This window comes from Ornithorhynchus anatinus, chromosome 3 (genome assembly GCF_004115215.2).
Source record: "Ornithorhynchus anatinus isolate Pmale09 chromosome 3, mOrnAna1.pri.v4, whole genome shotgun sequence".
Taxonomy (NCBI): domain Eukaryota; kingdom Metazoa; phylum Chordata; class Mammalia; order Monotremata; family Ornithorhynchidae; genus Ornithorhynchus; species Ornithorhynchus anatinus.
The window spans coordinates 73,766,894-73,777,100 of NC_041730.1; the positions used below are offsets into that span (position 1 = coordinate 73,766,894).

At 48.0% G+C, this 10,207-nt stretch overlaps 1 long non-coding RNA gene across 1 annotated transcript; it reads left to right on the forward strand.

The window, feature by feature from the left end:
* The first annotated feature begins 2,074 nt into the window (after positions 1 to 2,074).
* LOC114810050 lies at positions 2,075 to 4,941 on the forward strand. Its single transcript, XR_003757782.1, has 3 exons — positions 2,075 to 2,129; positions 4,180 to 4,285; positions 4,838 to 4,941. It is a non-coding gene; the product is annotated as an uncharacterized LOC114810050 (long non-coding RNA).
* The last annotated feature ends 5,266 nt before the right edge of the window (positions 4,942 to 10,207 follow it).

The window sequence follows — 10,207 nt, forward strand, 5'->3', positions numbered from 1 at the left end:
GGTAGACACCTGTGTCATTGAGAGAAACTGAACGGCTTACTATTTTTTCCCCTTTGTTTTTCATCCCGGCCCGCCCCCCTCTACCACCGTCCTCTCTGCTCCTCATCTCGTATCACAGGGCACCCCAGGGGGGAATCCCGAAACGAAGAAAACTTCAAGGAATGTCATGGCAGGTGAGAAGGAATGTCAGTTTTCTCTTGCACTTTTAAATCAGGCTTCTGGACATCATTGTCTTTCCAAACTTTTTCACCAGCTTAATTCAGTTAGGAAGTATTTTTCCTGCAGTGGCATGGAGAAGACGGACTGTGCGTAACCCCCTCCATTTGCAGTTACTTAGTCTAAAATTCATCCTAGGATGACTGTCGTGTTCTCTGTACATTTTGGAAGGTCCCGCATGGGCTCCTTTCCCAGAACTGTAAGGGTGTATTGAGAGAGTTCACTTCCTCGGGAATGGAATTCTGTGTCTTCCTCCTCTCCAAGGAAAGGCCAGGAGCCATGTTGAGGTGTGCCATTGGTTGGGAACAAAGACCACTTTCTGCCAATATTCTGTGTAGTTTCTTTTATTGGCCTAGCTAGGAGGCGAGGCATTAGCCAGGGTATCCGGGGTCCAGCCTGAAACCTTAGCTGTCATTCGGGGTATGCTTTTTTGATCCACCATATTTTTTTTCTCTTTCTTTGCCAATGGGGGGAAAAAGAGTAAAATGTTTGTTTCGGCATGGGCCCATTTCATGCCAACGTCAATGATGTACACAGACCAATTGGATGCTCCCTGGTTGCGAGGATCATCTACATGTGACGGGGAGAAAAACAGAATCCAAGGAAAGGGAACGTGTTGGCCTCTGTGTGTGTGTGTGTGTGTGAGAGAGGGAGAGGGAGACAGCATTTTGAGGGGGTGAGGTTGAGTTGGGTTCTGGGAGAGAGCGTGGAGGCCGCGGAGGCCACTGTCGAGTCAGACGGTTGTCCTGGATCTGGGGGCTGGGGCTCTGGGCAGAGAACTGGTTCTGTTTGGTTTGACTGTGGGTCTGAGGAGATCCTGGGCCCTTAATTCTATAGAAAGATCTCAACTCTGGGTGCTCACAGTCCTGTCACCAGGGTCACTCTGTCCATCCTCAGTCTCCTTTTGAAGGGATCTTTTTCTGGGTCTGATAGTCGCTTCCAGGGAAAAGACCAGGGAAGTGTTTGGTGAGGAGCAGCACAGGTAGGTTTCTGGTTTCCTTTGTGATCTCTTCAGAAAAGGAATCCTGGGGACTGGAGTGTGAGATAAGGAGGTCAGTGGGGAGGGATGGAGCAATTTTCAGGGCATGAGTTTCATGGAGATTCTAGTGTCTAGTATGGAGCATTGTGCACTGAGGCCTAGTACTTGACTAGGACTACCTGAACTATGGAAATGTGGGTACCTTGGCCTCAGGGAAACCTGCCGTACCCCCAGAAAGGAGCGATAGGGATTTCTCTGGGGAGAGAGGGGTCCAGGGAAGAGGTAGGGTCGAGGGTAGTGTCCAGTCTCTTCCAGGGCATTGCCTTGACCATTAGCTGGTCCCCATGATTGGATGTCTGCTTTGCTGTCAGGGGTTGTTTTGAAGCGGAGTGAGAGGACACGGTCCACAGTTGAAATGGAAAGAAAGAGAGAGAGGGAGATAAGGAGAATCAGGGAGTGTGTATGTATGTGTGTGTGTCTCTGTCTGTCTGTCCATCTGTCTCAGCACTCCAGATAGATCTGGATTCCTTTATTGGTCAACCTGATTTGTTCAAGTAAGATTCCTAGAAATGACGGGTAGTGCTGACTTTCCCCTTTACCAGCTGATGCAGTATTTGCCTTGGAGAACTCTTGTCCTTTGCACTGAGGCTTTGTTTGGCATGGGTTTATGGTGCTCTGTGGCAGGGGGAACTAAGTGAGGAAGCTAGGGTGTCTGTGGGTTCCAATCTGTTTATTTTTAAGAAGAGGTTGTTGTGGTGCTGGGGAGAGACCTGTGTCATTGAGAGAAACTGAACGGCTTACTATTTTTTCCCCTTTGTTTTTCATCCCGGCCCGCCCCCCTCTACCACCGTCCTCTCTGCTCCTCATCTCGTATCACAGGGCACCCCAGGGGGGAATCGCGAAATGAAGGAAACTTCAAGGAATGTCATGGCAGGTGAGAAGGAATGTCAGTTTTCTCTTGCACTTTGAAACCAAGGCTTCTGGGCTTCATTGTCTTTCCAAACTTTTTTCACCAGCTTAATTCAGTTAGGAAGCGTTTTTCCTGCAGTGGCATGGAGATGACGGAATGTGCATAACCCCCTCCATTTGCAGTTAGAGAGTCTAGAATTCATCCTAGGACGACTGTCGTATTCTCTGTACATTCTGGAAGGTCCTGCATTGGCTCTGTTTACAGAACAGTAAGGGTGTATTCAGAGAGTTCACCTCCTTGGTAATAGAAATCTTTTTTTTTTCCTCCTCTCCAAGATAGACCAGAGAGTCAAGTTGCGGTGTGCAGGTGGTTGGGAACAAAGATACCTTTTCTGCCCAGTACTTTGTGCAGTTTCTTTTATTGGTCTAGCTAGGAGGCGAGACTTTCCCAGTCTATCCGGGGACCAGCCTGAAACCTTAGCTGTCATTCGGGCTATGGTGTTTTGATCCACCATCTTCATTTTTTCTTTGTGATTAGGGGGGAAAAAGAGTACAACGTTAATTTTGGCATGGACCCATCTAGTGCCAACGTTGACAGTGTATACAGACCAATTGGATGCTCCCTGGCTGCGAGGATCATCTACATGTGATGGGGAGAAAAACAGAATCCAAGGGAAGGGAACATGTTGGGCTTTGTGTGTGTGTGTGTGTGTGTGTGAGAGAGAGAGCATTTTAAGGAGGTGGGGTTGAGTTAATAATGTTGGTATTTGTTAAATGCTTACTATGTGCAGAGCACTGTTCTAAGCGCTGGGGTAGACACAGGGGAATCAGGTTGTCCCACGTGGGGCTCACAGTCTTAATCCCCATTTTGCAGATGAGGTAACTGAGGCCCAGAGACGTTAAGTGACTTGCCCCCAGTCACACAGCTGACAAGTGGCAGAGCTGGGATTAGAACTCATGACCTGGGTTCTGGGAGAGAGTGTGGAGGCCGAGGAGGCCACTGTGGAGTCAGAACATTGTCCTGGATCTGGGGGTTGGGGCTCTGGGCAGAGAACTGATTCTGATTGGCTAGACTGTGGGTCAGAGGAGACCCGGGGCCCTTAATTCTATAGAAGGGTCTCAACTCTGGGTGCTCACAGTCCTGTCTCCAGGGTTACTCTGTCCATCCTCAGTCTCCTTTGAAGGCACTTTGTTCTCGGTCTGAGAGTCGCTTCCAGGGAAGAGATTAGGGAAGTGTCTCTTTGGTGAGGATCAGGACAGGCAGGTTTCTGGTTTCCTTGGTTATCTTTTCAGACAAAGAATTTTGGAGACTTGAGTGTGAGAGATGGTCACTGGGGAGGGATGGAGTAATTTGCAGGGCATGAGTTTCATGATGATTGTAGTGTCCAGTATAGAGCAGTGTACCTTGAAGCCTAGTACTGGACTAGGACTGCCCTCTCTAGGGAAATGAGGGGGGTGGTATCTTGGCCTTGGAGCAAGCAGCCGTCTACCCCTCAAACTAGTAATAGGGATTTCTCTAGAGAGAGAGAGGGGTCACGTGAAGGAGTAGTCTGGAGTTGAGTCTCCAGTCTTCACCGGGGCATTGTCTTGACCATGAGCTGGTTCCAAAGATTGGATGTTTGCTGTTCTGTCAAGGGCTGTTTGCAGGGCATTGGGAGGACACGGTCCAGAGTTGAAACAGAAAGAGAGAGAGGGAGATAAGGAGAATCAGGGAGTGTGTGTGTGTGTGTGTGTGTCTCAAGCCCCTACATGGATCTGGATTCCTGTAGTGGTGTACCAAATAGTTCAGTGGGTTGAGATTCAAACAGCGATGGGGAGGAGTGTTGCAGATTTTCCCCGACCCCAGTTGGTTCAGTATTTGGTCGGGAGAGGTTTTGTTTGGATGCAGGCTTTCTCGGGACTGGGTGTGAGGGGATCCACTGTCCCGGGAAGGGAAGAATGGAGAAGCTTTTTGGTGTCTTGGGTTTCCATGCCTGTGTTTTGTCACCAGAGGTGGATTTTAAGGGAGATGGAAGCAGGTGTGCAGTAGGAAAAATGGAATGCTTTAACAATTTTTTTTTCTGTTTCCTTTTCAGCTGTCCCAGAGCCCCATTAGCTCTCTTCCACTGTCATGATCCTATGATGAATATACTGTTGGGTTGGAATCTGGAGCCTTGGGTCACTTGAAAAATGTCATGGAAGGTGAGGAGGAATAACAGTTTTCTTTTGTCATCAGAAACAAGGATTCCTTGAACTTAGGGATTGTCATGTAGATATGGCCTGATGGTCTGTTCCAAGTGTTCCCCATGGCTTTAAACACCTCGTGCCCCTCCATCATGGATGATTGTAAAGATCATTGCCTGTACTGAATACGGTGATTAGCCTTTGAGTGAGTCCTCGCCAAACCTCCAAATTTCTGGTTCTTGGAAGGTCCTGTAGTTGCTCCATTTGCAAATTTTTCAGCAGCAATGGATGTAAATCAGTCTCTCTTATGGGATGGGCAAATCAATTTTTTTGTGTGTTTTTTTTAATTTGGTTGCTTCCTCTTCTCCGGTGGAATACGAGAGAGGCACGTTGAGGCATGAGGTGGATAGGGAACTCCCACGAAGCCATGCAAAGTAGTGTGGGTAGTTTGATTTTTATGGGTCAAAGTAGGAGGCGGGGCCCTAGCTGGTCCATCGGGAGCTCCCCTTATAAAATTCAGGTGGCACTCAGGGGACTGTTTTTTGGATTGGGAATGTTTTCTATAAACAGGGGGAAGAAAATGGAAAAAATTGAGTCAGGGTTGGCTCATCTCCGGTCAACTGTGACGCAACTTCCAGATCTCCAGGGGCCTGCACGGCGAGGAGGAGGGTGAATATGTGGCCACAAGAGCAACTTGGTCCAAGGGAAAGTGTTGGGTTTTCAGAAAAATGTGTGCTGTGTGTGTGAGAGAGGGAAAGAGAGCGTTTTGAGGGGGTAAGGTTGAGTTGGGTTCTGGGAGAGAATGAGGAGGCCACTGTTGAGTCAGAACATTGTCCTGGATCTGGGGGCTGGGGCTCTGGGCAGAGAACTAGTTCTGTTTGGCTTGACTGTGGGTCTGAGGAGATCCTGGGCCCTTAGTTCTATAGAAAGATCTCAACTCTGGTTGCTCACAGTCCTGTCTCCAAGGTCACTCTGTCCATCCTCAGTCTCCTTTGAAGGGACTTTGTTCTGGGTCTGAGAGTCGCTTCCAGGGAAAAGACCAGGGAAGTGTTTTGGTGAGGAGCAGGATAGGCAGGTTTCTGGTTTCCTTGGTCATCTTTTCAGACAAGGAATTCTGGAGACTTGAGTGTGAGAGATGGAGGTCAGTGAAGAGGGATGGAGTCATTTTACAGGGCATGAGTCTCATGGAGATTCTAATGTCTAGTATGGAGTGTCGTACACGGAGGCCGAGTACATGACTACGACTGCCCGAACTATGGAAATGTGGGTACATTGGCCTTGGGGAAACCTGCCGTACCCCCAGAAAGTAGCAATAGGCATTTTTCTGGGGAGAGAGGGGTCCAGGAAAGAAGTAGGGTCGAGGGTAGTGTCCAGTCTCTTCCGGGGCATTGCCTTGACCATTAGCTGGTCCCCTGGATTAGATGTCTGCTTTTCTGTCAGGGGTTGTTTGCAGGGGAGTGGGAGGACATGGTCCATAGTTGAAACGCAAAGAAAGGGAGATAAGGAGAATCAGGGAGTGTGTGTGTGTGTGTGTGTCTGTCTGTCCATATGTCTCTCCACTCCTGATGGATATGGATTTCTTTAATGGCCTACCTGATTTTTAACGTAAGATTCCTAGAAATGACGGGTAGTGCCGATTGTCCCCTTTCTCTGTTGATGCATTATTTGCCTTGGAGAGCTCTTGTCCTTTGCATCGCAGCTTTCTTTGGCATGGGTTTGTGCTGCTCTGTGGTAGGGGGAATTAAGTGAGGTTGTTAGGGTGTGTGTGGGTTAAAATCTGTGTATTTTTAGGAAGAGGTTGATGTCGTGCTGGGTAGAGACCTGTGTCATTTGGAGAAACTGAATGGCTTGGCTTTTTTCCCCTTTTGTTTTTCATCCCCCCCCCCCCCCCCCCAGACCACTGTCCTCTCTGCTCCTCATCTCGTATCACAGAGCACCGCAGTGAGGAATCGCAAATTGAAGAAAACTTCAAGGAATGTCATGACAGGTGAGAAGGATAGTCATTTCTGTCTTGCAGTTTGGAACCAGGCTTCTGGCCTTCATTGTCTTTCCAAACTCTTTTCAGCAGCTTTATTCAGTTAGGAAACATTTTTCCTGATGTGGCGTGGGGATGACTGTGCATAACCCCTTCCCTTTGCAGTTAGTGAGTCTAGAATTCATTTTAGGATGACTGTTGTCTTCTCTGTACCTTCTGGAAGGTCCTGCATCGGCTCCATTCCCAGAACTGTAAGTATGTATTGAGAAAATTCATCTCCTCGGGTATAGAATTCTTTGTTTTCCTCCTCTCCAATGAAAGATGAGAGAGGCACGGTGAGGTGTGCTGTGGGTTGGGAACAAAGACACCCTTCTAGGAGGCGAGATATTCCCCGGTGTATCCGGGCACCAGCCTGAAATCTTAGCTGTCATGTTGGCTATGGTTCTTTGATTCACCATCTATGTATTATTATTTTTTCCATTGGGGGGAAAAAACGTAAAATGTTCGTTTCGGCGTGAGCACATCTTGTGCCAATGTGGAAGATATACGGAGACCAATTGGAGGCTCCCTGGCTGCGAGGATCATCTACATGTGGTGGGAAGAAAAACAGAATCCAAGGGAAGGGAACGTGTTGGGCTTTGTGTGTGTGTGTGTGTGTGTGTGTGTGTGAGAGAGAGAGTATTTTAAGGAGGTGGGGTTGAGTTGGGTTCTGGGAGAGAGTGTGGAGGCTGAAGAGGCCGCTGTGGAGTCAGAAGGTTGTCCTGGATCTGGGGGCTGGGGCTCTGGGCAGAGAACTGGTTCTGTTTGGCTTGACTGTGGGTCTGAGGAGACCTTGGGCCCTTAATTCTATAGAAGGGTCTCAACTCTGGGTGCTCACAGTCCTGTCTCCAGGGTCACTCTGTCCATCCTCAGTCTCCTTTGAAGGCACTTTGTTCTCGGTCTGAGAGTCGCTTCCAGGGAAGAGATTAGGGAAGTGTCTCTTTGGTGAGGAGCAGCACAGGCAGGTTTTTGGTTTCCTTGGTCATCTTTTCAGACAAAGAATTCTGGAGACTTGAGTGTGAGAGATGGAGGTCAGTGGGGAGGGATGGAGTAATTTACAGGGCATGAGTTTCACGGAGATTGTAGGGTCCAGTATAGAGCCTAGTACAGGGCTAGAACTGCCCTCTTTTGGGAGGGGGGGGTACTTTTGGCTTTGGGGCAAGCAGCCATCTACCCCTTAAACTAGTGATAGGAATTTCTTTAGAGAGAGAGGGGTCACGTGAAGGAGTCGTCTGGAGTTGAGTCTCCAGTCTTCACCGGGGCATTGTCTTGACCATGAGCTGGTTCCAAAGATTGGATGTTTGCTGTTCTGTCAAGGGCTGTTTGCAGGGCATTGGGAGGACACGGTCCAGAGTTGAAACAGAAAGAGAGAGAGGGAGATAAGGAAAATCAGGGAGTGTGTGTGTGTGTGTGTGTGTGTGTCAAACCCCCAGGTGGATCTGGATTCTTGTAGTGGTGTACTAAATTGTTCAGTGGGTTGAGTATCAAACAGGGATGGGGAGGAGTGTTGCAGATTTTCCCCCTCACCCCACTTGGGTCTGTATTTGGTTGGGTGAAGTCTTTTTTTTGGATGCAGGCTTTCTTGGCGCTGGGTGTGAGGCAATTCAGTGTCCTGAGCAGGGAAGAATGGAGAAGCTTTTCTGGTGTCTGGGGTTTCCTTGCCTGGGTTTGTCACCAGAGATGGATTTTAGGGGAGGTGGAAGCAGGTGTGCAGTAGGAGAAATGGAATGGTTTTTAATTCTATTTTTTTTTTTTTTGGTTTCTTTTTCAGCTAGCCCAGAGCCCCAATAGCTCTTCTCTACTCCCGTGATCCTATGAAGAAAATACTGTTGGTTTGGAATCTGGAGCCTTGGATCAATTGAAAAATCTTATGCAAGGTGAGGAGGAATAACAGTTTGCTTTTGTCATCAGATACAAGGATTCTTTGAACTTATGGATTCTCATGTTGATTTGGCCTAATGGTCTGTACCAAGTGTTCACAATGTTTTGAAAGTCCTCATGGCACTCCATCTTGGATGATCGTGAAGATCACTGCCTGTGTTGCATACAGTGATTAGCCTTTGAGTGAGTCCTCAAGAAATTATCCAGTTTTCGGGTTCCTGGAAGGTCCTGTAGTTGCTGCATTTGCAGATTTTTCAGGAGCAAGGGATGAAAATCAGTCTTTCTTATGGGATGGACAAATAAATTTTTAGTTGTGTGAATCTTTGCATTTTTTTTTTTTTAAAAAAACAAATTTGTAGCTTCCTCCTCTGTGGTGGAGGATGAGGGAGGCACGTTGAGGCATGAGGTGGATTGGGAACTCTCACATGATGTAACACAAAGTAGGTTGGGTAGTTTGATTGATTTATTGGTCTAAGTAGGAGGTCGGGCCTTAGCTGCTCGTTCGGGAGGTCCCCTTTATAAAATTCAGGTGGCAGTTAGCAGATTGTTTCTTGGACTTGGCATGTTTTGGACGAACAGGGGGAAGAAAGTGGAAATAATTGAGTTGGGTGCAGCTCCTCTCTGGTCAACTGTGACACATCTTCCAGATTACCTGGGGCCCACATGGCGATGAGGAGGGTGACTTTGCAGCCACAAGAGCAACTGGATACAAGGGAAGGTGTTGGGTTTTCAGAAAAATGTGTGGCGTGTGTGTGTGTGTGAGAGAGAGAGAGAGAGAGCATTTTGAGGGGGTAAGGTTGAGTTAGGTTCTGGGAGAGAAAGAGGAGGCCACTGTCGAGTCAGAAGGTTGTCCTGGATCTGGGGGCCGGGGCTCTGGGCAGAGAACTGGTTCTGTTTGACTTGACTGTGGGTCTGAGAAGATCCTGGGCCCTTAATTCTATAGAAAGATCTCAACTCTGGGTGCTCACAGTCCTGTCTCCAGGGTCACTCTGTCCATCCTCACTTTCTTTTGAAGGGACTTTTCTGGGTCTGAGAGTCGCTTCCAGGGAAAAGATTAGGGAAGTGTTTTGGTGAGGAGCAGGATAGGCAGGTTTCTGGTTTCCTTGGTCATCTTTTCAGACAAAGAATTTTGGAGACTTGAGTCTGAGATATGGAGGTCAGTGGGGAGGGATGGAGTAATTTTACAGGGCATGAGTTTCATGGAGATTCTAGTGTCTACTATGGAGCATTGTGCATGGGGGCCTAGTACTTGACTAGGACTACCTGAACTTTGGAAATGTAGGTACTTTGACCTGGGGGAAACCTGCCGTACCCCCCAGAAAGGAGAGAGAGGGATTTCTCTGGGGAGACGGGTCCAGGGAAGAAGTAGGGTCGAGGGTAGTGTCCAGTCTCTTCCGGGGCATTGCCTTGACCATTAGCTGGTCCCCTGGATTAGATGTCTGCTTTTCTGTCAGGGGTTGTTTTGAAGCGGAGTGAGAGGACACGGTCCACAGTTGCAATGGAAAGAAAGAGAGAGAGGGAGATAAGGAGAATCAGGGAGTGTGTGTGTGTGTGTGTGTTTGTCGGTTTGTCCATTTGTCTCTCTACTCCAGATAAGGATTTTGTTTTTTGGCTAAACTGATTTTATAAGTAAGATTCCTAGAAATGATGGGTAGTGCTGATGTTTTTTTTTTGTTGCCCTGTTAATTCTGTAGTTGCCTTGGAGAACTCTTGTCCTTTGCATGGAGGTTTTATTAGTCATGGGTTTGAAACTGAACGGCTTGCTTTTTTTCCCTTTGTTTTTCATCCCCGCCCCCCCCACTGTCATCTTTGCTCCTCATCTCATATTGTAGGGCACAGCAGTGGGGTCATTGCGACATGAAGAAAACTTCAAGGCTGGCTGGGCCTCTGTACAGGGGAATGGGTAGGGTTTGGCTGGAAGGTGGGTGTGCGGAGTGTTTGCTCCTCGGATTGTCTAGAGACGTATGGCCTTTGGACGGCATTCATAGTGTTGTTAAAGTTTCTTGGTCTATTTTATGTTTCCTGGAACGGCTTTCCCTTGGGCC